Here is a 25,759-nt window from a genome sequence, read left to right as displayed (position 1 = left end):
AGAAGTGGACCACTTGGCACCTGAAGGACAGTTATTTATGTTTTAAGTGTAATGCAAACATTAGCTAATTAATCATAAGAAATTAACAAATTTGTCCTTCTGTCAGCAAAGAATTTGAATGGATACAGAGATGAGAATTCTACTCCTGTTTGAAAGCATGCAATATATACTGTAAGACTGAAATGGAATAAAGAAGAGCAAGGTGCAGTGGAGGAAAGGTCTTACGTCTACTAAAGGTGCAGAGAATTGAGAGGACAGAGAGAACCAATTTACTGAGGGATAAGAAGACAGGGAATTTGCGATGGTGAAACAGAGTTCCCGAGGATTTAGGACTGTCTTATACTTCCGTCTCTCACATCCCCGTGCTGAATTTTCGTAATTCTGAGCCTGAATTGTCACAAGGAACTTGAATGAAAAACTTTTTTTCCCCCTAATATGTTTCTAAGAAGACTAGCTAGGTTCATACTTGACTGTCTTTCTCTCCTCTGTAAATTTGACATGGACTGTGCTGGCAACTACGAAATCTCTAGGGAACCTGAACAGAAAATCTCCTTGGAGAACTTCAATTCAATTTATGTGGAATAGATTGGTTGGCACCAGCTACTGAAAACTGAGTTTAAGCACATTGTGAGAGACAGATTGTCTTCCAAAATTTTGTCTTTTGAAGCAGGGCCAGCACTTATTATTGGAACTGCTATAATTCATAAGATGATCTCAAGCAGCTTCTTCTATATGGGAGAGATTTCAGAAAGACATCTGAGAACTCATGTCCTCTCCTTTCCAAGTCACTGGTGAGAGCAACAGTTAAAATTTCATCCAAAGACCATTGCCATCAATGGGAGTGTATTATCTTCACTGGACACGATAAAGAGCTCTGAGTCTCATATAATCTCTTGCAAATAGAGTAAAAATAGGCTGCTGAATTAGTGATGCTGTGTAGCCATGGCATTATTTTTAGGTATATAAGAAATACAGAATTTATATCTTTAATGCAATAACATTCTTTGTTTTGTGTTATGCATGAGAAAATATCTGAACTATGTCATGTATAAACCACCACTAACATTAGTGTTAACGTAGTTCAAAAGAAAAAAAAATATTGCAGGAATACAATTATATAGAATGTTCAAATGTTTTGAAAAGAAATGAGGATGTTTCCATCTTTTTAAATTTGATTTATTTTAAATCAAAAATTTTCAATATTTTGACATTTTATTCTAATTTAAGATGAAAACAAAACCATGAATATTTCACATTCCAAAGGAATATAAATCTCAAAATTCTTGTACCTTTCTACTTCTGCTTTTCTTAATGACTATGAAGGTTATAAGTAAGCCAATTTAAATAAAAAATTACATACAGGTTAAAAAAAAACACAAACAAGCCACAACTTCATATATAAACTGTTCAATTGTTGAATATTTGAATTGTTAATATAATCTAAGTAGAATAGCAATAATTAACATATTATGTAGTTTGCATTCAGATCAAGAGCAATTTGTTCCATGTACAGAAGAATTTTATATAAATTATATGGAGTTTCTTGTAAATCTGCTGAATTAGGGCTTTTCATTGTTGATGCTGGTTTGTTTTTTTTTTTCTTAAGGGCCTAATTCAAGTTCATTGATACCAATGGAAAGCTCCTTTTGTTTTAAAAGGCTATTGGATTGAGCACTCTCTCCCCTCAATTACTTATTGCATATAAAATGAACTGGTAAAAATAGGCAGTAAGGTGTTCAAGTTGCAGAATATCTTAAAATACACATTTCCTACTGAAATCCATGCTGATCATTTAATGCGATACTTGTGCCCTTATGTTCTGTCCTGAAGTGTGTAAATGTCTTCAGCTGCCAGACCTTTCTTCACTGTAAAGCTGAGTTGGGCTTTTAATTGAGTCCAATTCTCTTATGAAAAATCTCATCTAAATTTATTACTGCTTTCACACTGGTCTAGTCGGTTTATTTTGGACTAAGGGCAAACAGAAGGGTTCAACTTTTTCTCTGTCTGATAATGACATGCTTTGCAGGGAAACTGCAGTTTAAACCACTGTGATGCAGATTACAGTCCTTTAGTCCATCAGCTCCTCAAACAGATCCTCCAAAAATCCAGTAGAAGGGAACTGAGGAGTAACTCAACTTTTTACAGTCTAATTAATCCTAGGGTGCACTCCAGTAAGGTTTGAGAAAAAGCACAACTGAATGCAAAACAAGAAAAGATGCAGAATGAGTTTTCCCCTTTTCAGCATTTCACTTAGGAATGTGTCTTCCTGACATAGATTATAGGATCATTTTATTTATACCGTTCAGTGCCACGTGGGCTATTGTTATAAGTGTTGTCTGTCAGTCACAGCGTGGTCTGTGATCCTTTAAACTGTAAATATCTAGAGGGGTACATTACAATGAAAATGGAAAGGACATGAAAAGATCATGCAAAATGTAATTTTTAATTTCCCCCCCCTTGATGTTGTTTATCAATATTGTAAATATATTGTTGAGCAGATGGTATTCATCCCATAGAAAGAGGGAATGAAAACTAGTAAGTACTGCTTTCATCTCTAGTGGCAGTGAACAGAAGCAGCAGTAACATGCTTAGAACCTGTCCTCATATATCCACTCAGTTTGGACCCTGTAATCCATATGTAAGTCCAGGGTGAAAAAGTATAAAACAGGATTGGTCCCCATTCTTAGAAAAGAATGCCACTTTTTGATCAGATTTGGTTGTGATCTAATAAAATGTCATCCTAGAGGATACTGGGTTAATGTAAAATTCATAGTTATTCTGGCTGACTTTACAGTCTGATAGGAAATCTGGTGAAGGATATGACAGTAGGGAACTGATGTGGAAATACTCTTCAGTAAGAACTAAATTCTACATATTTATGCTGTATTTTCTGTGTTTGTTCTTGGTTCATTTTTGTTTCCCTGTAAAAAGAGAGAGACGAAAAAAGCTATTTATATATCCAAAACAGTTCTTGAACGTTGCTTGTACGCTCCTGCTTTCTTCTCAGAACGTGCACCTTACGTGCCCTCTGTATGGAGCTGAGTAGTGCTATTGAAGATGGTTGTTTTGATATTTCTGAAGATGCGTTTTGATACACCATAACAATGAGATTGCTAAGAAATGGCGAAGTTGGATACACTTGTATGACAGTGCTCCTTGAAGAGACATACACAGGGTGAAAATAACTGTTTTAATACAGTCAAAAGCAGGCATCAGTTTAAACAGTCTAATACCCAGTCTGATGGGTATGTTGTGCCTACTGATCACACTAATCCATAATCAGTTTTGGATGTACATCAGTTCAAATGCTGCTTATTTAAGCTATTGGCTTTCAGAGAAGCTTTTTAGCCTGCATACCTAATTATTCAGAAATCTATTGTGCACTGTCAGACTGTGAAGGAGCTGGTAGGCATTTGCAAATTCTGTATTCAAGGAAAGATTTAAAGGATCATCAAAGCAGAAAGCACACAATATGCTGATTTTCAGAAGAGGACAGGCTATTAGAAATATCAGTCTCATCTTGAAGCAGCAAGAGAACTTTTTTTCCAAAACTGAGGAAAGCATGGGGTACACCCACTCGAAATCAAACTGCTTAGGAATTGGATTTGCAGGTACTGCCTTTTGAGACAGATGAAGCATTTTCTTTCAGAAATCCATATATAAACATTGAAATCATATAAATACAGGTCAAGAGTCTTTAAATTTAGGACAGAAAGAGATGGGAAAAATTCTCTCAGAAAACATTTAAGTGGGTGGGAATTAAAGCAGCATTAAACTGATGTCTATTCAAGAAGTCCACTATCCAGCCCAGAAAGATAAATGTTTAATATTATATCAACTTTCTAGATAAATGTCTCTTCTCAGACAATAAGCAAATCAGAAAACATGGTAAGAAAACCCTTTAAAGTGTTCCCAGGATGTGGTCACGATGTCTTTAATACAAGAATTGCAAAATTAGTATTAGATCTGGGGAGAGGGAGAAGACTCAGCAGGGAGAAACAATGAGCACACAAAAGGAGTCCCAGAGGGTTTTGTTCTAGACACGGGCTGATTGGTCTCTGCCTTGTCCTCACAACCAATACAGGCATTTTCTAAATATTTTTTTATTTAGTTCATGCAGCACTGCATTATAAATATCAGGAACCACTGCCACTTTAAACTAACACTGTTACTTTTGACTTTGGAGCTGTCTTTGTTGTGTACTGATGGAAGGAAACGTTTTGGAAAAAAAACATGAGAGAAGTTTAGATTGAAAGTTTCTCTCATGCAGAGTACTCAAACAGATGTATAAAATGGAAGGTTACCAAATTGGGGAATATATGCCCAAACCTATCTGGTTGTTGCTGCAGCTGCTCCCATTGCTGACAGAAGAGAAATAGAAGCTGGAAAGAATTGTGGGAGGAAGGGAAGAGCCAAGATATGTGCACAGGTAGGAGTAGGAGCCAGGAGGCTAAGGCAGTGTATGCTGGTTTTTGGCTTGCCTTTTAGTGCCACCTAGAAGCTGACAACGATTGCAGCCTTTTGGCTGTATAGTTTGTCCCATGTCTGATTCATCAGGACTCGTTGCCCTTTGTCTCCCTATTTGGATGTCCTGTGTCCCCTATTCTGTTCTTTAACTTCCTTTTGTCATCTCTTACAGCTTAATCTTTTGTTTAACATGAGTGTTGGCTTTTCCTTGTTTTAATTTGTCTTACATTTCCCAACCTGAGTGTCCCAAGGTGCTCTGGGATGTTGATCATGTGTCCATCTAGGTGCTATCAATACATGCCATTCTTCTAGATCTTCCTCTCTAGTTTGTTCCCTCTGTTTTTTTCACATGCAGACATTCCCATTCATTCTCCATTCATGCTTATCTTACTATTTCTATTGCAGTTCTCTACAATAATCCTTCAGAAGATTTTCTGTTGTTATTAGGATATCACACTTTAGAGTCAAATATACAGCATGACCCCCAGGGAGTGGAAGTTAAGATCAAGAGGATCAGCTTTAGGGATTACAATAATCCTACGTGTGAATACATCCGCTCTAGCATGAACCAGTTACTATGCTGGCAGAAATCTGGAGAGCTAGAAATTTAGAAAATTTGAAACTTTATATCCTCATTGGACTACATATCATATAATTCTCAAAAAATATTCTACCACAAATTCTTTCTCTGTTAGCCTCCCATTTTAAATCAGAGATAGTATTTGAGGGAAGAAGTTACATTCAGCATGAATAAAAATATCAGAATCCAGACCTCACTGAGAAAAAAAAATAATTAATTTAAAAAGCATAGGTAATATCTTTGATTCTAAAATGGAGTAGGACTGTTACATGTGAACTAAATATAAGAAGATATTATTTTGGCACTGTAGAAGGCAGCAGTGATCGAGACCACATTTGAAATACAGTGAGCAGTTCTAATCAGCTCGTAATAATAGAGGTATTAAGGAAATGAGGCAGCAAAGGAAAGGGTAGGAAAGGGCAGGAAAGGGCATACAGAATTGAGACTCAAGGATTTTAGTTATTCAGAAGGTTAGAAAATCAAGGTTCAAATTCTTTAGGAAGAGAAGATTAAGAAGAGACTTTAACCAGCTATGCAGTGAAGAGACTGGGGAGGACAATTGATAGAAGATTATTCGAGCTGGTGTCAAGTTGAAGAACCAGGCAGCAAAAGCTTCAGTCAAGGAATGTAAATTGCTTGAGGAATTCGAGATGAGCTCTTTTTTAGCTAGAATAATTCATAAACAAAACAGCAGTAGGAGAAAATTTTAAACATGTGTGGTACTTTCATAGATACGCTGCTTAATGGATTCATTGATAGCACTTTCTTAAAATAAATAGAATACAAACAAACAAAACACTTTACAGAAAAAGGATAGTAATTCTTAGGCAGCAGAGAAAGAAAGATAATATAAAAGATAATGTTGCTTTTTAAGTTTACACACATGCACTGCATACACACAAAAGTTTCATTGCTTTCTATGGTTTCTCATTCTGACCCTTGTGCTGCTGTTATTAACCAGGACAAATATAATGGTTTTATCTTTCAGTTTTGTCATAAGTCTTGTTATATTAAATTTTATGAGATTTTATGCTGTAGAGTCTAGCAGTTTGTATCTTTTAAAAACACAGTAAACCTCCTGAATGTTAAAGTCAAAACATGGCCTATCTGTAAGTTTTGGAGACTTCTTTAATTTTTTTATTTTTTTTAAGCTACTGTTATGACTTTTGGGAGGTTTTACTCAATTTCTATACACTTAGGATTTGCAAGAATACAAAAACTTTGTTAATTTTTGATTAGGAAATACAGCTGAGGTACTTAAATTATAATGATCTGTGCATGTGAAACTGGCCATAAAATTTGAATCGTAGCGAAGCACTGTTAGATCCTTAGCAGTTCCCTTACTCCCTTTATGTTCAGTGAGGTTTTTAGTTCCTTGTTCTTTGACTCAGAAGAGCTTCTGTTATTTCTGTCTCCCTGAGTTGTTCAGAGGTCATTCAGCACCAAAGAATCTGTCGGAGGGTTGCTTCCTTCAGTTCTGCATTCTTACGGATGCACTGAGTGAGATAAGCCTCTGAACTTGAAGATCTTGCACAGAACTACCAGTCACAAGTGTTTACATGTGCAGGTGATTCTTTTTAACTAGTTGTATGTGGAGATGATAGAACTAATAATGCGAAAACAATTTCCTTGTCTGATACCTATTTAAGTTCTCCTTATCTAGTGTATATGCAAAAGTGCCCTAAAATTGCACCAAATTCTGCTTACATAGTGTTCAATATTTCTGTCAGTAATTTCTTATGAACTAAAGGTGCATTCAGTCTGAGGCATCTGGAACACTTTGGAAATCTTCTTCATAGATGTACTTCATTTGTGATGGATGTGTGTGGGAGTTCCATATGTCCTTCAGCCTAATCACAGAAACTGTTTTCTGCCAAGCTGTATGTCATCCACACGTTTCAGGAAAATATCTAAAATCCTTTTTTTATTTTTCCCCCCCTCCTCTCAGGCCAGAATTGTAGGAAAGAGAAGAGTTGTTGGTGGAAAATTAGGATATTTTGTAGCCTTGTCTTGCATAAAGAGAGGATCAGTTAAGAATGCTTTGAAAATCAGATTAATTTTTTTTTTTTTTTCCCCACAGAAGTGGATTAGTACACAAGGAACTATATGTAAGCTTTTTTTACAGTGCATTTCTACTAGGTATGCTGGTTTAGACTGGTTTTCAGATTTGTATTTAAAGCAATGGTCACTTGAAAATACAAGTATTTCAGAGATTCCTTTCTATCTACACTACTCAAAATCTGTATGCTGTCCTTTGCACCATTAACTGATTTTGAAGGCAAATAAAGGGGAAATATCTGGAGATGGTTTTGTTTTTCAGTTTTCTGTCTTTAGTAGTTTTTATTTTCCTGAAACGATAAAGGGGGAAGTTTAGTTGGAACCACCTATATAAAATCAAACCTTTCCCCTTTATGCTTTCAGTGTGTTTTTATGCCTCATACTTTTTAAGATAGACTTTATGGCCTAAATTACCTTAATCTTCAAATACAGAAGGAAATAGCTGTGGTTCTTGGATCATAGACATTCATCTGACACTAATAAAATTGTAAATCATACGTGTAAAACAACAGCTAGGCTACTATCTATGTTATATATGGATATTACAATATGTAGAATCACTCCCCCAAAATTAAGTAAATGTCTGTTATTTAATGTTTCTTTCCTGTGTCACTGTATTGCATGGCAGTCTTGTGGCAGCTTTGTATTGTTATCTGGATTTCCATGTTGGATCCTGTGGTACTAAGCAACTATAACATAAGATGTGGACCTCAACAATTTAATAGCTTTAGCCTTTGTTCTTCATAGACAACTCAGCCAAGAGATACTTTCTCGGTGCTATTAGGAACTATTCCAGCCCAGTTCATTCCTCTGTTTCACAACTTTTCCTATACTCACAGTAATGCTGTTCACTGAGAATTTTTTTTACAGATGACTAACATAGTAAACATTAAGTCACACTTTAAAAAAAATTAAGAAGTTTTAATTCACTGCCATATTTAACAAAACAGCCTGTCAAAAATATTTGAGAAAATGAAATCCACATTAAACCAATTGTTCTTGTATAATGAGATGTAATGAGAATTAGTGCCATGCAGTGTAAACCCTCTTGTAAGTGACTTGTATCTTCTGTAATGCTTAAAAGGGTTTCCTAGAAGTACCTCTGCACAGTGCTGGCTTGGTCCTTCAATGAAGTCATTAATAGGATTTGGGGGAAGGGAAGTTCCATCCTGATCTTTTAACTAAACTGTCAAATTGCAATGATCTACCAGTGTTCTATACTTTTTTTAATTCATATTTGTAAATATAGACTGTATAATACTAATTATTCATGTGAACTTACATGGGAAGTTATAGAAAGTTCAGGTTGCAATGATATTCTGGAAGTCATGTAGTCCTACCTTCTGCTCAAAGTGAAACATGATCTGGTTGCTCAGGGCCTTGCTATATGTAATGTTTTCCCATTATATGTGTAAATAGAACTAGGTATCAAATAATTCAAATTCACTATGTCTCTTATGTTTATTAATTTGCTGGGTAAACTGTAGGCTGCTTAGTATTCGTCCAGCTGAGCAGTTGAGTGTACTCCTTTCAAAGTTCTTATCTATTGAATGATAATTTTCTAAATTAGTTACAGAATTCGTTATCTGCCATCAGATAAAGAATTGAATGGCTTCAGTAATTGCAAACAAATACAAATACCTAGCAGGAAATAAGCCAGAGAGATACATTAAAAGGATTCCTTGATTAAGACTCTTATACTGATTCCTGAAAACTGTTTTAATCTTTTTTAGTATCATACTTCTGAATGTTAGTCACTTATTAAGATTAGATTTTATTGTTGACAGTTTTAGAGCATCATATAATATTTTTTTTCTATTTACAGTATCATTAATCTGTTTGAAATACTTAGTACTTAATGCTTAGAATCAATGAAAGTAATCAGCCAGACTTAAAAGTCATAATATGAACTCTGTACATTGTGCATAAGAGCAGCTATTGTAAGAACAAAGGTAGTGTTATTATGATTGTGGATGTGAGAGAGAGCCTATTTATCCTTGCAAAGCAAATCTTTCTTGGCACATCTCCGGTGCCAATAGGGATCTTCCAAAGCATTGGATCACCACATCTACCGTCAAATAATTGTTAAAGAAAAACAGTCAAATTAATCCACCTATGAGTATGATTACCTGGCTGGTGGCACTCATTGATGACAACAGTAATTTTGGGTTTGGCTTTGTCATGTATTTAGTACACACTGAACTGTTAGAACAACTGGGCGTTTTTTGCTTGAACTTTACATACTGAATTGTTGTCTCTTCTCTTCAACCATACCTGACAAAATGAAGAATGACCAGCTAAATCCATGTCCTTTTATAATTATTGAAACTACTCTAGCCAGATAGAATAGCTTTATAATCTCTTTTCCCATGCTTCAGAGTTGTAGAACAGATATTCTCCTGCTGTTTCTTTTGATTTTAGGAGACATTTAACAGCGTATTCTGTTTCTCTGTGAGATCTCATAGTAAACGTAGTAACTACACGCTCTGCAATTCTTTTCACCCAGTTGCACTTTGAGATGCTAGGAGAAAGAACAGCCTGGTAATATCTGGTTGCATTTGTAATTTTCTTGAAAGGCAGCTAGATGAAAAGAGATTCAGTGAAGTGGTAGAGAGGGTTTGACAGAAATAATGACCAGTGGTTTCCTGAAGATTATTTTGCCATAAAAAATTATGGCAAGCTTATCTTTAAAATAAAATAATTTGTATTAATTATGTAATCAAATGTGATGATCAAAACTGGCATAGTTGTTACAGCGGCTGGGATATTGGAGTGCCTATGTAAAAATATAAATTCCCAGACTGAAAATCAGCTGAGAGTGACAATGGTAGGAGGTTGCATTCAGATCAAACATTACATTAAACTTTTATCTGCCTGATTCAGTAGCTTGCAAAGGATGATAAAACTCACAGCAAAGTTCACATAGAGTAGGAGTATATGTGTGGTGCACTGAGTGACATTGTTCTCTTTTTTTCTTTTTTTTTCTCTCTCAGAAATGGAATTACAGATTAATTGACACTAACACAAATGCTTGCTGCAGAACACAAAATAATGCTGAGTTCACAAAGGCATTTGCAATTGCCTTTCAGAAACATAATGCATTCCTCTAGACAATGCTGTTTTAATGTAGCATAAAAATGCAATTTAATCTCTAAGCAGGTGTGACTGTAAATGGGGAGAAAGTGTAGTTACTGTTCTTTCTTATCATCAGTTCCTCTAATTATTTTGCTTCATTGTAAGAATTATAGTCTTTATAGCATCAGAGCTAATTCATGTACCTAAAATGGATGATGATCTTTATCTTTTTATGCAGAAGTAATAATTACACATGTTACATTAATGAGAAACATTGCTGGTTAGAATTTTCATTTCTGAAGTTAAATAGCTAAAATGTTAGATGTGGGATAGGACAGATGGTTAAGTGGGTAGAGCATTAAGTTGCTGGGCCATGATGGTGATGCAATACTTAGACAGGAAATGTTCCCCAGTCTGGTCACCTATGAGCATACGCATTCCTTCTTTTGCCTTTTTTTGGAAAGCAAAGACTAATATTTGCAATGTTATGCTTATAAACCATTTTACTTTTCTATTATCTGCAATACCTTTAAACAAATTAAGGTTGGAAAATCAAAGCCTGAAACTTGGGAAATATGAGAATTAAAATTTACTCATTAACCTTTATTTCTGAATCTGAATTCTCTCAGTGCCAGGAGGCACACAAGGCGCAAACATCGTTCTTCCACTTCGATCGGTCCGCTGCTGCGTGCTCTGGAGTCAAGGGCCACAGCGCAGTCTTCCGTCGGTTTCCCCCTCAGGACACGACCGATCCAGCTCCATCTCCTCCTCCTCACTTCGTTACCGATTTTCTCCATCTCCGCCATTTCTGATGCTCGTCGTTTCTGCAACTTTTTTTTTTTTTTTTTTTTTCTGGGAGGAAGTATTTGGCCTCCTGCCCATTAACCTTTATTTACCGTGATGTAAATTGATTAATTGCGTGGATGTATACTGGTTTTATTCTTATAGAGAATTTATTCACTTTATCTCCTAAACTTTTCTTTATATGTTATAGTATTATCATTATATATAGGCCTTTAGTTGATCTCATCCAGCCTTACAGCAATAACAAAATTATTATTGCAGTGAATATACTACACAAACTATCAACAAAGATTTTTCTCTCCTTTGCACCTAATAACTTGTGAATTTTCGTGGATATCGGGAAGATCAATTTTTATTAGTAGTATTCCAGGTAACCATTGGAGATTCAAGAAACAAATATTATGATAAAAAGTTGTCAGAAATACTTGTGAGCTTGAGATAACAAATTTGATACATCAGTATCTAGTTTTTCAAAATTCTCCCTATACTTTTAAAACAATCAGATGTTACATCAGTTTGAGGAATATTTATATTGGCCACAGTTGCAATTACAAGCATATAGTATTCTATATGATGGGCAAATTAATGAGGAACATACAATTATAGACTTCCTGAAAATGTCTTGTTTATGACTTAAATCCCTATAGCTATTTAGATATTTAAATCCCATCAATGAGAAATCAATGAGAACTAGGCTTCTGACTAGAACTCAGGTTTTTACTTTTGAGGATCTAGCATAAGTAATAGATCTTGTATATACTCTGGGCATTATGAAAGGGAGAGAGGGAAAATCTGCTTATTCCGGATCATATTCAACTTCCTTAATGTGCTTTTTCTGAAATCTTCTGCCTCATTCATTATAAACTTTACAGTATCTACAACATATGAAGTACAAATCTTACTGTAAACAGCTACTTGCATTTTTTTGAAGGAAACTAGTTCAATGAAGCAGCAGATACCACGAGGGAAAAAAAGTAGAACAAAATCTGGAAATATTTCACAATATAATATAGGCACAAAGTGATGGAAATAAATTTGCTTTAATTGTTAATCTTAATTTGATTTACAGCATCTTTTAATGTAACGTACATGTTGATGCTCATTTATTCCTATACTTATTATTTGGGCTACCACAGTACATTGAAATGTCACATAAAGTAGGAGGTCTGCAATGGTTAAGATTTCTGAAGAGAGGACCTTTACAAGGCTTAATATATGAAAACTAATTATGTCTGTCTCCTCTTCGCAGAGAATGAATTCAAATTGATTCTTCTGTCCTGGTTGTTGAGGAGTGCCATACTCCTTGTCTTCAGTGTCCACTTACATTGTTGTTTCTCTGGAGAGATGAAAGTCTAAAGAGATAAAAGGGTGAAAGGGACAGAAATATTATACTGGTCTGGAAAAACTGGAATTTGTGACATGGATAAAGTGACTGATTTAGGTTTTTAGAAGAAAACTGTGATAAAGCCAGAAATAAGAAATCAGATCCATTGAGTTCCAAAATACAAGAATCCCTTCTATATAGTACAACTATCATTATCATGCTTTCCATGGCATGAATTCTTTATTTTCTACAGAAAGATTAGAATAATTTTCCCATTTATGCTGTCTTTCTTAAGACGTAGGAGATGTTCTATAAGTGCGAGGCTGTTCATCTTACTGAGAGACAGGATTAGATGTGGAATCTTCTGTGATATTGGCTCAAGCCCTATTACAACTCCAGTGAATTCACAGCAACTATAGTAGAAAATTAGTATGATGAGTACATCTATATTCATTGACAAGAAAAATGCTTTTTCAGAGTTATTTAAAAAAAAAAAAAAAACAAAAACAAAAACAAACCCATAAAAAACCCTAAAACCTGAAAATCTACCTGCATATGTTCCAATCTATGTGTGGATTTGAAGCTCAAAATCTTCAAGCATCGTTCTCCGACTTGAACAAAACTAGTGGCAGTATCAGATTGTTATTCTTAGAGTGAGCAAAAGGCATGAAGAGGATGTGATGCCCCTCTGAGCAAACAATCTCACAGTCATGAGCCATTCTGGGAAGTATGATCCCAACTTTGTTATTCCTTGTGCTGGAGAGGGAGAAACTGTGCTTATACCCAGTACAACAACATCTGTTAGACCATTCAGCTTTGCTCGATTGTTCATAAGTAGCACAGACAAATGCATAACTTGGTGCATTCAGCTTCAAAGTCAGTGGAGGTTTCTTCATATCTGTGTTACCCATTCTAAAAGAGGAAGATATGATATTTACCATCTTCCAAGCACATCTCTGTGAAACTTAGTTGTATAATATAGACAGTAAAGAAAATGACAGTGGTAAGCTTCCTCTGCTTCTCAGCCTTAGGTGTTATTATTTCTGCCTACCAATCTATTTCTGACAATAGAAAAAAATATTACATATCGTCTTATAATCAAATTCCCACTGGCATCAGCTGAAACTAGTGATTTTTTTTTCCCAGAGATTTGTATCTAAATTTAATAAGCTTAGGTGTGCATAGCTTCTGCTCAAGGAAATCTGATGCCTACAGAATCATTACAGCTCTTTTCTATTTGTCCTGCTTGGAAATTTTATGTTCTATTTCTATTTCTATTCTGTTCAATTTCTGAACATTGTTTTTATGGAGAATGGCAGACCACAGCAGCCTTATCCAGTATGTAAGATTTCCAATATTGTACTGGGAGAGGAACAAGTAGAGAAAATACTTAGGAGTCAGGAAAGGAAGAATAGGAACATTATTTTTTTAAAATGAATGATATGAAAATCCATCCAATACCAACATTATTTTTTCAAATAATTGTGTTTTTAATTATATTTTTTTAAAAATACTGATTAATTCCATACTACACAAATGAGAATTTGGGACACACTTTTAAAATGTCTGAGTTCTGCTATCTAATGTGACATGCATTAAGTCTCAGTGAAAATTGATGGTTCCAAATAAAAATGCTTAAGTGCTTAAACTAAGTTCTGACAATAGGAACAGGTGTGTAAGCTTGTTAAGCATTTTTGAAAATGTTATCCCTTTAGTAGAATTAAATTTATGCAAAACCAGTGATATTCAAATTTGTAAGGTTACTATCCAGAGTGCTACTAGCATGGTAGGATATTCACAGAATTTTGTGTTCATCATGGGATGACCCACAGAACAGAAATGAGCAACTGACTCACTGTGGATACGATTTGGAATATACTTAAGTATTTGTTCCCTTGAGCATGTGAACAACCCAGTTAACTTCAATTATACTACTAATCTGAACAAAATGTCCATGTGTTTAAATATTTGTATGATTTTGTTCTACAATAACAGGCAGTCATATAAAAAGATGGAGAAAAGGGCTGAAATGGTTGAAGTTATTTATGGATGTTTATGAAAAATGTAAGAAATAATGGGATCAGGAGAACTTTGTGACATATAGCCCTTTATATGTAGCAATGAGATAAATCTTTCTTAGCATCTACCTGCGGCGTTGTCCCACTGAAGTGAATGAATTTGCATTACTGTGAAATTACTAAAGCCATAGAGAGACTAAAGTCCTATTTCTGTTATCGATATATCTGCTAAGTATGCTATTCAGCATGCTTGTTACTTGATTTGCCCAACCCTAATAAAAAGTCCCATCTGTTTTGTAAGGCCTATGAGTCACAATGCCTCCTGCATAAGTCATCTTTCTGAATGTCTCTCATGATTTTTATTTTTAACTATAAAAGAAGCCACAGCAATAAAATGTAATAAATGTGTTTCGTGCTTCTTGTTTATTATAATTGCCTGAAAATGCTTTTTATATCATAACAATGCAATAATTTCTCATACTATTTTATTACATTGCAACAGACATCAGATAAAGTGCACAAATTGCCATTAGAGCTTCAGAGTCCCCAGTCATTTTCTTTTCTATATAAAATCGAGCAGATTAACGTCTCCTTAGCCTTTTCCATTATTCAGTTGTGAACATAGTTAAGAAAATCTATGTTGCAGAAATGCTGCTTCTCCAGGGTGATTGGAATGTTTATTTTAGTAGTATCCTCATTTCTAGGCGGGTTATCATTTGTCAGATGTTTGTCATTCTGTGGTAACAAAACATGGTGACTCATCCAATACAGAAACTTTCAAGTCGTTCCCAAACTCTCTTGCTGAAACTGAAAAGCCATTTAATTTAATGCATTTAAAATCCCAGCAAGGGACCCAGGTACTTACTTGCATATGCCATTGCCCTTGAAATGATAGCAGTATGCCTAACTAAAGGCCACCTACATAGCCATATAACAAGGAGAGACAGAAAGAGGCAGATTATGTACATTAAAGCCACTTTGAGTAGATACAATTTCCACCTGTAATGTTAATGGAGCAGAAAGAGCAAAGATTTCATTCAGAGACAGCAAAACAACTTGCCAAAGCACCAAAAGAGGCTGCGTGATGGGGGAGGGGAGTCAGTGCTGGCAATACACAAGCAGAAAGGGAAAGGCTTCTTCATTTTATCCTCTTTTTTCCCTGAAGCAAAAATTTCCATTTTCTCATATGCTAATGGGAAGAGGAATAGGCAATATACCACGAATGTTTTTAGTGTGATAATTTAAAAACTGCAAGAGCATAGTTGGGTTCTCAAAATGCATCTTTTAACTGGATTATTTCGTTTGTTTTTTTTTTTTTTTTTAATGCAAGCATGTATGTAACTTAGGGCAGATATTACATTTGCAGTGTTAATGTGTGCTTGTACATGTGTTTTGTGTAGGCTTCTGTCTTTCCCACCACACACACCTATAATATAAAGAATAAATGTAAAAAACATCCTATTTATCTAATTAATAGGATAGCTTTACATTTTTCACCAAGAATTTCTGTTAGGGGCAAAATTTGTTTATATCTTCCATATGTCTGCTTTAGGAGAAAACAGCTTGTGAGATCCTATAGGCAGAGTTTTCGGAGTGCTTTCTTGCAGCCTCCAAAGCTTTCATCTCTTCAGGTAAAATTCCTCAGGTTTGAATTCTGCCAAAATTTAGGGCTCATTTTGGTTTTTTGTCTTTTGAAGAAAAAAAAAAAAATCAATACTTTTGCTATCTTTTGAGAGCCGTTATGGAGCCTCAGTGAGCTTAGCTTATATGTGCTCAAAGTCACAGGGAACATCATGATAAGCTGCAGATACTTTTTCTTGGAAGAAGGATGGAATGGCTGTTGAAGCTGCACCTGCCTTTGCATGCCTGGCTGAAAGCCCAAAGCTGCTGTTTCTCTCACAGAATTTGATTTCAGGAAAGAAGGGAGGGAAGAGAGATATTTCTTGCCTGTGTGCATGGACCTGCCATTGTAGGAGCTGTGTTGTATCTGATTGAGAAGGGAAAGAAGAAAGAGTGCTCTGACTAAAGCATACTTGCTTCCTTGAGCATATTTTTATGCATACATGTGTGGAGAATTGGATAATGAGGGAAGGAAGTTTTCTATTCATACATAGTCTAATAGAGCCCAAATAAATGCTGCTGCTGCTGCGATTTACCCGTATAAGATTTCCTGTATAAATCATTAATACCATTTCCTATATTAAAAGCATGTGACTGTTATATTTTCCTGTATTGCTGCACAGTTGTAATACTGGGTTTGGAATCAGAGGCTTGAATACAGACATCCCACTGACATAGTTTTACTTTTTACCAAGGCCTGTAGTGACAGGACAAGAGACAACAGTTTTACACTGAAAGATGGTGGATTTAGATTGGACATAAGGAAGACTTTTTTTTTATGATGGGGGTGGTGAAGCACTGGAACAGGTGGATGCCTGTTGTGGATGGAGTTGTGGATGCCCCATCATTGGAAGTGTTCAGTGTCAGGTTGGTTGGGGCTTTGAGCAACCTGATAGATAGCGATAGATATCCCTGTCTATGGCAGGGGAGTGGACGTAGGTGATCTTTAGAGGTCCCTTCCAACCCAAACCATTCTATAATCTTAATTCTTATGGTTTGTCTTCTCCATAGACTGAGAGACATTGTGATGAGAAGGGAAGGAGTGTGGAGAGCTTTAAAAATTTGGAAACCAAACTGCTTCTGGAGTCCACAAATGCCTAGCGCATGGACCGCATCTCCATAGCTCTCTTGGATAACCTGCATAGGGTATTTGTGAACTAGAAACAAAACCAAGCATCAATAAGATAACCAATGTATGTTTCATCAAATAAGCTCCCCAGAGAAAGTGCATTGAATGAAATTACCTGTGCCTTCCTGAAAATGAGTTTATATGTGTTTACCTATCTTCTCATCGCTCTGTAAAGATTTTAATGTGGAAAAATATAACTAAGCCAATTCTGTATTTCAGAGTGCTGAAAAGCACAAGTCTTTGGTTCTGAGCAAAATGAAAATCTTTCATTCCCTTCAGCTGAATGTTTATTTACGCTATGTCTCTGGCCAAAAATAAAAAGTAAAATACAAAAGAACTTTTCTGGATGCTTTCACTCTACGTTTACTATTCTCTGAATACTGGCTGATAGTGGTCCCATTATAGAGCCGTTTCATATCTTATGGCTTTAAATAATCAGAGGAATAAATTATTATGATTTAGGACATACTCATGCCTATTTATGAGATATATTTTCTTATCTCTTTAAGTTCAAAATTGCTCGTAATTTTTTTAGATGGGGATAATCCAATGAAATTTTTGAGTGAAACATACAAACCCATTTTTCATTAACTGATGATTTACAATGTTTGTTCAAATTCCTACAGTAATTACTGTGATGAAACTCAGAGGCAAATCAAATGCATTGTATGCAATAAAAAACTTTTGAAAATATGTTTGTACGTTGTAACGTTGAATACAATAAATAACAAAGATCATTAGAGACCAAACTAACATCTATTTAAGCTTAGTTACATTTATACTGACATTCAGTTTGCCAGTGCCCTCTCTACTTGAGTTTTGTTTTATATAACATTTCACACATTTTAAGTGAAGTAAATATAGCTTGAGACAGTTTCTATCATTGCTTATTGCAGAATGTAGAAATTATTTAAGCCAAAAGATTTGCATTTTAGATTTGCCTTTCAAACATTTCTAGTAGTCTGAATGCAATCAGATGTGGACCCATCACTTTGGATTCATTTCTACTTACTTTCAGTGCCAAAATACAGGCTATATGCTCAATAGTAAAAAGAATAGCTACGGTCCTCGAGGTACATATGACTTACATTTTTGCACTCCCTGCCTGCCCAGTTAATGAAGTTTCTGAAAAAATGGACCCTCTCTTCCTCTCCCCACTTCTATCTTCTGCTGTCAGCCTTCAAGGCTGGACCAGGAAGGTAGGTATTTATACAGGTCTTGGATTTGATGGCAAAGCCATCTTGAGAAGCTCCTGCTCCTCCTCTGGCCACATGTCACTGCCATAACAGCTGCATTGATGTTATTTTATAGACTGTGTTACAGACCGTATGACCAAAAGGGTCCACCATAAATATAACCCGAAAGGTGGGTTATTTTAATTGTTACAAGTTCCATTTTTTGTTTTACAGTGTGGCCTCAATAATGCCTGTAGTGGCACAGAGGAGGGTGCAGATGAGGTGTAGAAATGATGGACTGGGTATAGGAACTTTTTAACTGGCTTTGAACCAATCTACACCATGAGTCACAAGACCAACCCATTCAATCCATTATCAGGTTACATAAAGGTTTGCAGAAGCTGTACCGATGCAATGTGCAATCTTTTCAGTACTCCTTAAAATGGACTTTTTTACCTTCACACAGATTTTTGGTATTCAGATTTTTGGATAAGAGAATTGTAATGGAAAACATGGTACTAGAAGTGGCAGGATTTTGTATTTTCTTTACAGATTTTCTTTTTTGGTTTTTACTTTTCTTTTTCTCCTTTGATTATTCATATAGTTATTAGCCAGAAGTCACATTTAAGCCTTCAGCTATAGAAGTCCAAGTCCGAACAGGACTTTCTGATAGCATTTGTTAGAACATCATGCTAGGCTAGGTTAGGTTATGTTTTTCAGGTAGGGGAAAGAGTCCAAGTGGTGTTCAATGACTGGAGATAGTAGGCGACTGCTTTTTTTAGCTCTGAGTCACTAATATGAACCCCAAATAAGCTGTCAAATAAACCCAATTTTAGTCAATTACGAACTCTGAAAAGAATTGCAACGATTTACACTAAAAATTATTTTGAAGGCAGCATAGCATGCATAGATTTATTAGTTGGGAAAAATACAATTTAAACAGTAATCCTTGAGAGCAGGATGCCGTGACATTTCAGGGCATCTAAGTATTTTCTGGGGAATTACTATTTAAAAACATATTGGTTTCCTATGAGTAATTCCCTCTTTGTTGGCAACTACTCATTCAGTGGGTAACACTTTTGATCTGTCTGTTGGCTGACCAGCAGTGTGTTACAATAAAGGTTTTTCAAGCAGGGTAAAAATCACTAACCACTGAGTTGTAACAGAGAAGCTGACTGCTCAGAAAAAAAGAGCACTAAAAACTGCCACTAATGTGATTCCAGAGACATTAAAAGTCTAAGGGACAGGAAAATTGCCTTATAAAACTCAGAAATATGAACATTCATTTTTATGGATAAAGAGAATGACAGTAAGTACAGTAAATATTAATTACTCTTATGAACATATCATTCACTTCATAAATTAACTCCAGCCATGTATTTATAGCTTGAGCTTTGTAGCTGCAAAAATATACGTTTTGACACTTTTCAGATAATAACCATGCTTCTTGAGTATATTTTCACATATGATATGACTTTGCATACTAAAACTAATAAATTTGCAAAGAAACGAAAAAATAAATACATGGAAACAGAATAAAGCAATTGGGAACAATTGAACAGTATTATAAGAAACCCAACAAATAGAAACTATACCTGTTGGAAAAACCAAAGTCACTCTCTGAAAAAGAATGATAAATGTTGAACCATGAACCAATACACAATTTTAAATCACATGCACAAAAGTCATTCTAGGTATCCTTTCAATGTATACATGGAACATATTTATGTCTAGTAAGAAAATTTATGTTTAGCACTTACATTTTTCCTTTGAAGAATGACCCCTGAAGTAAGAAGTTTAAACACAGGGAGACATGCTAGCAAGAATAATTTTACTTTAATGAGAAAATTTCTTTGAAACAACAGAAAAAAATATTGTAAATTGTCTTTATGCCTTTTGAGATGTTGCAAAGTACATTCTAATGTCACTCATTCACTGCTGTTTAACATAGCTTCTGTAGTATTACTTAGTGCCAGTAAAGGGTCACAACCTCAATGTATTTCTACAACTACATGATCCATTAATATGGTTAGTTTCTGAATAAGTCAGTAAATTCAAACCTGCGTGCAACCTATATTCTTTTGATATTGCACACAACAATATTAGCTTTATGTTATATTTTTCTTACTTGTGTAACTGTGTTTAGTAGGCAGGAACAGTGGATCATTGAACTATTTTACTAGGCCCCTTTCCCAAACAGTACAAGTTTTCATTTCCTTTTAAACTGTTGACGTACGGTCTCTTTCCATAAAACCTGGGAACATGAAAATCTATAACCTCAATATCCTTTTTACAACTGTAAGTTTTTTTTTTCCAGCTGCCTCCGCTCATTTGGCTCGATCTGTGAACAATATTTCTGAACACCTTCTCATATTCAGAAGTGTACATTTAGATATGAGAGAGGATGGGATTAGGCCCTTAATGCAGTCTCCATTTCTTTTCTTTCTTTGCAAAACAAACAATAAAAAGGTGTGATTTGTGTTCAAATCATCCTCAAATATGTAGCCAGGTCTAATAGTGGATGAGTGTAAAGAAGATGGCACAGCTAGGTTGTTGATGTCTAGAGGAGTTTCTTGCTTATATTATGTATTTATTCACGTTAAAAGAGCTTTTTGAAATGTGCTGCCTAGTGCTTTACTGTCAACATACTCATGAGTAGCAAACACTAAGATTTTTGGATCTCAGTAGCTCAGAAATCAGTAGTGGAAATATTCCAATGACTTTTTTGATTCTGTCACTCAGAATGAAAAGATCTGCTCTCTACTGCATAGTGTAACTACCGTGACAGAATAGTACCAGTTGATAAGGGTTGTCACTTTAAGCAGTTGGGCCAGATAGATAGTTTTTATTTTTATTCTAAGACTGGCAAGTTGCAGAGCATCAAGTGAAAAACAAGGGGGGAGTAAAAGTACCCTATGCCTCCTGAGAATACTGTCACTGTTATATTCACCTATTCTACTGCTTGATCTTCATAGAAACAGTTTATTTTAAACAAAGAAAAGCATTCACTATTAGTTTGACATAGGTGCAATCATTATGGTTATTAAGGAATATATTGATTAAATAGACAATCATCACAGTTTTGACCTATCTGCTTCCCGCCCCCAAAGTATAATGTTGCAATAACATGATTTTTATTACAAACCACCTCATTCCGTGATCCAGTTCAGCAACAATTTTATTATACGGGTCGTTATTCAGTAAAGGTCACATACCTTAGTTGGTAAATGTTACGCACATCGATCATTTTTAGATTCAGTGAAGTTTCTGGATGTGTACTAATTAGTTAATAGAGAACCAATATTTCTTGTCATTTTTAGTTTGCCAGGACTTATCACAACAGCCACAGTCATAATGTATTTTTTGTCATTGTAAACCCTGAAGATGTTTTATCTCAGTTACAATACTGTGGGAGTGGCAAAAGTTTTGCTGCTTTTTCAGTTTGAAGGTAAAGATGTTACCATGAATGCCTTGGTCTTCCCTTCAGCCCATCCCTAGTAAATCTTACTTTAAAGTCTGTGGAAGTATCTCCATAATAACTGTACCATAGAGGAGATTTTAAAATATTATTTAAGAAAAAGGCAGCACTAAGATTGAGCAGATTTTTGTTATGGATATTAGATTCTCTGAAAATTTTGTGATAATGGTTTTACCCCAATTATATCTGCTTATAATTGTGCCCATTCAGAGTAAGAGCTGATGGTTAAAACACTAGCTAGCATTTAAGAAACCCTAATTTAGTACCCCACTACTATACAAACTTGCTGCATGACTTTGAGCAAGTACTTAAAACAGCTTTGTGAAAGTATTCAAGGCATCTGGGGGAAGTTTCACAAATGCAAAGTTGCCCAAATTTTAATACTTTAGGATAGTACACTTTAACTCCAGCTGTTTTATTGGCACACAGTACCACAAGAGTGCCTCTTTAAAAGTTTTTTTTCTAGTGTGTATAAGTATTCTTACATTGTAATTTGGGTTTTAGCTTTTTGAAGGGTTCAAAGGATTCTAACATATACACATACAATCTGGAAGAATAGTTGGCTATTCCCGTCCGTGAATGGACTTTCTTCAAACCTTTTCTACTTAGCCCTTCTTTAGCGGTTCTCAGTTTCTCTGGCTGGAATCTCTCTGAAGTCAACAACTGTCCCTTTTGGGCTCTTTACATAAAGTATATTAAGGCTGTGAAAATCATAAAAGTTCACGTCACTTCAAAAGGTGATTGAATAACCCACTGACATCCATTGAGGGCTATCAAATACAGAGATACCAGCTTCGTAGGAATGTTCCTCACCTATAAATTGTTGCTGGCCAAAAAATCTGTTTGGGAACAGGAGTAATTCATTTATATACCAGTAACTAAGCATACAAGTCTTTCATTAGTCACTTCTCAAGGAATGCAGACTGAATGTTAGGCAGAGCTCCAGCCTATGCAGTAATGACCTGTGTGAGGAGCATGTTCAACTCCTCATTATTTCAGGCAGCCAACTACAAGTGCTGCAATTTATGGACCAACTGCAACTTTCCTTTTCCCTGGATTGTCACTCCCTTCTTTCTACAATGAAGCATCACACAGCTTTTCCAAACACTATCTTTACAGATTTAAAAAAAAGAGGAAAAAAAAAGGGGGGAAAATAAAGAAAAAAGGTCTAGATGTCCCTTTGTTTTGACTCAATATTCTTGCTTTTATGTTCTAGTATCAGTTTCAGCCTCTCTTCTTCTAGGATGTTATTCAAATGTTGGCAGCCATTTAAGAGTGGTTGTAGTGTGGATATCTTATGGTTGTCCATAGTCCTGGATGGCCTTTTCTTTGATATTTCTTTCTGTAACAGGATAAGATCATCAGCTATAATCTTGACTGTCTGAGATTCTTGTGTTTTCTTAGAGTAACTTTACAAGTGGAATCATGTCCTGCAATACCTGCTAAGAAGACACGAGAAAAATCGACACATCACGTGTAAAATATCAGAACACATTTAGCATCACAAGCACTGTGAATGATGTTGCCATGGATAGAGCAGGAAGTATGTCTCAATGTAGAGTCTCAGTTTACTTAAAGATCATCTTGCTATTACAAGTCCACTGATGAGTTCTGCGCTAGTCTCAAGGGATGAAACGTGCTTCTTCGTTACAGGCTTACGAACTTTTCTTCACCGGCTTTATCTTTGCATTTTTATTGATGTACACAATGCAGCTTGCCCTCCATTTGAATTTACTGAGAGGATATATTCTCTCTATATTCTGTTAGAAAGCGGATCGGAAACCACAGTGATGTCCTCCCTCTTCCAGCACCTCTGTGTGTCAGCTGTTATAAACTCAATGCGGTAACATGTCTTGTTCTGTGCATTTTTTACTGACAGCCTGCAGTTATCCACCCACCACAGAAAGGTTTTATTGTACATCCCCTAACCTTTGGTCACAATCTTCCAGGCTGTTACAGCTTCATATCGTTGGGATTACATTGCTGCTGGCTTTACAATGCAGCTGAAGAGAAATGGGTCGTTGATGCAACAGCATGACTGTAAATATGGCAGCTGGATGGTTGGCAGCTTTTTTATTGTGTAGTGGACATATTGGAGATGTCTGTGTCTGCTAGAGTCCAACTGCAGATGCTCTCCTCTGCTGCAGGTGTGTAGTCTCTATTTACTCTAGATGTAGCTTTTTTTTTTTTTTTTTTTTTTTCCTGTCTTGCTCAGTTGCTGGGCATTCTTCCTTTTATATTTTGTATTTCTTTCTGTGTTCTTGACTGGGCTATCCATCCTGCTTCCCACATTCTTTAAGTTTGACTTTAACTTTGTACTAGTAGCTACAAATACTTATGCTTAGGCAGTTGTGTAGTGCAGATGATACATTTGAACTAACATTAAACTTGCCAGCAGTGAAGCTGAATAAGATAGAGGTTATACAGGCCTGAGCAGTTATCTAGATTCTCATGACATTTTTCAAGAGTGCATTGAGCTTTATGTTGTGGTGTCTTTACTGCTATGTCTGTCACTTAAAAGTAACTTTACTGCATCTATTTTTTTGATCTTGGATCACTCAGTTGAACTTTGTTTTTTGGAGGAAGTTTGCTTGTTGTATCTAAATTCTGTTAGATCTCTTTCTCAGAGCCATCCCTTCTGTTAGCTGATATTATGAGCCTGTCTCTAATTAAGGAAGCTGTGCCATTCCAGAAGTTCTATATGAAGGTCAGCTTTAACTAGTCTATTTCACCTTTTGCTTCTTGGTTTCAAGTGAAAAACTGCATCTCATTCTCTTGAGGGTTATATCACTCATTAAACACCTTTACCAGCTGTAAGTATGTTTTTCAGGCTTATTTCTAGCATCAGTCTTACTCACTTCTCATTGCTTCTTCAGTGAAATAGAAAAGACTCTACCTGCATCAAGTTGTCTTCCATGCTTAACTCTCTGTTTAATTTCTTTGTACCATTTACAAGGTTTTCTTTTCCTTTATTTCTTCCTTTTGAAATCTGGTTTACACTCTAGTCTGAGTCGTTCTGTTCTCTACACTTGAGTTCCTAAATGCTGTGTAGTTTGACTTTTAACTATTTTTTTCTTTTAGTAGATCTCATTATTCATGGCTGTCAATACTGTGTTTCATACATTGCGTGCTGGTAAATAACTACACTAACCTAGAATTTCCCTTCCCTTCCCCCTTCCCCCTTCCCCCTTCCCCCTTCCCCCTTCCCCCTTCCCCTTTCCCTTCCCTTCCCTTCCCTTCCCTTCCTTTCCCTTTCCTTTCCTTAATGTGGCTATTACAAGCAGAACTGTGTATTCACTCAGTTTCACTCTCTAGCAACCTCTGCTCTTCCATGCAGGTTCCATACCATTAGCCAATGCTGACAAGAAAGAGAGTAAATGATGCTATGGAGTGAGGATGTATGGGGTTTTACTTACTCCTTTGGACTCCTGGTACCAAAGTTTCAGAAGATGGGAATAGCAGTCAGCCTTTCTCATTAAGGAGATGAGTGAGGTACTTGGATGCATAAAGCAATGCTTCATATAAGCCCTCAAAGCTGGAAAAGACTTAAGAATTTATTTCATTAGAATTTGTTTGGTTTACAAATTAAAACTAAATTCAGAAATGTGGTATTTTTTTCATAAGTTTCTAGCTCAGATGTTGCTGTTTCAGGCTAGTAAGAAGTAGCCACTGTTTTTCCTAAAATAAAATCAGAAAGAGAAATGTTAGGTGGAAATTTGGGGGAGAGAAAGAGACACAAATGAAATTAATGTGTCTCACTGACGTACTAGTTTAGGCAGGACTAAGCCTAAGCTTCATTCCACTTTTTTCCATCTTATCTTTCCATTGACAGGGGAATTGCTCTACTTTACTGCAGAGACAACGTGTATCTAGCACACCACTTACAAAATATTTAATTATAGAAAGAGAGAATCAAAATAATTTAGAATGAAAACAGATACCGAAACTGGAAGACAGCCAACATGCCTTGTCCTGCCATTTCCTGAATGTAAAGTGTTTGATGTGTATCTGACTCTCATTCTTTTACTTTT

Source organism: Platalea leucorodia, assembly GCF_965183815.1.
Source record: "Platalea leucorodia genome assembly, chromosome: 1".
NCBI lineage: Eukaryota > Metazoa > Chordata > Aves > Pelecaniformes > Threskiornithidae > Platalea > Platalea leucorodia.
The sequence above is the reverse complement of the archived record's forward strand: the minus strand, read 5'-3'. Positions refer to the sequence as shown.